Source organism: Silene latifolia, chromosome 11 (genome assembly GCF_048544455.1).
Source record: "Silene latifolia isolate original U9 population chromosome 11, ASM4854445v1, whole genome shotgun sequence".
In the NCBI taxonomy this organism is placed as follows: domain Eukaryota; kingdom Viridiplantae; phylum Streptophyta; class Magnoliopsida; order Caryophyllales; family Caryophyllaceae; genus Silene; species Silene latifolia.
In genome coordinates this window covers 158717565-158718511 of record NC_133536.1, presented here as the reverse complement: position 1 = coordinate 158718511, position 947 = coordinate 158717565, and the positions used below count along the sequence as shown (strand labels likewise).

Here is a 947-nt window from a genome sequence, read left to right as displayed (position 1 = left end):
CGGCGAAATTGTGCAAATTGAAATTCATAATTCATTAAATTATTAGCAATTTGGTTTGGTTGAGTGGAAGACGGGAGAAATTTTTTTTAAGTTGATTTTTTTAATAAAGGGCAGATTCGGAATAAGTTGACAAAGTGTGCGGAATTAAGTAAAATCATGTGCGGGATTTAGCAAATACGAAAAAAAATTGAAACACTTGTGATGCTTGAACAGTGTGAATAAGAGTGAAGGCGTATGACTGTATGAAGGTATGGGGTATGTTTTAAAGACAAAATAGTGAATATTGAGCGTGGAGAATAGAAGACCGACTATACATTTTCTTAAACAAGTGAAAATTGAAATATAAAAAGGTGGAGAGGAAAAAAAACGACTTCACTGGGGATCGAACCCAGAATCTCTGGTTTCGTAGACCAGCGCCTTATCCATTGGGCCATGAAGTCTTGCTGTAAAGAAGGTTAGAAATGTATTAAACATTGGATAGTTTATTCTGAAAGAGAAAAGTAAATACTAGGCGACAAAAGCGTTGCATAATATTCTTGAAAGAAATTTTCTCTTCATTTTAAAGGGTTATCAATAGTTAATCGTCAGCCAATTTTTGGGATTGTGAACCTCAAAATTTATTTTAAACCTTCTTAACTTTTTCACTTTTTAGATGAGTTCTCGTGTGTTGGGTTTTTTTTTTTCTAAAGAACTAGGCAGAGAAGTTTTCGCTTTATGGAGCGTTACTTGCTTGTTATTTCTTTTGGCCTTTATCAACGTTCGTTTACATTTTTGCAAATTTAGCTTTAAATTGGTCGTGGGACTAGGTCACATGATTTTTTTTTTTTTTTTGGTGAAATGTAAAAATTCCATTAAGCACAAACAGCTATTACAAGCTACAATTTCAGACAACCAATTACAATACCCAAACTAAGGTATTACATACACATTTAAAGACCATTAAACCA

At 32.9% G+C, this 947-nt stretch overlaps 1 non-coding gene across 1 annotated transcript; it reads right to left on the bottom strand.

Annotated features, from left to right (window-relative positions):
• Window positions 1-367: 367 nt before the first annotated feature.
• TRNAR-ACG (transfer RNA arginine (anticodon ACG)) lies at window positions 368-440 on the bottom strand. Its single transcript has one exon. It is a non-coding gene; the product is annotated as a tRNA-Arg (tRNA).
• Between the last annotated feature and the right edge of the window lie 507 nt (window positions 441-947).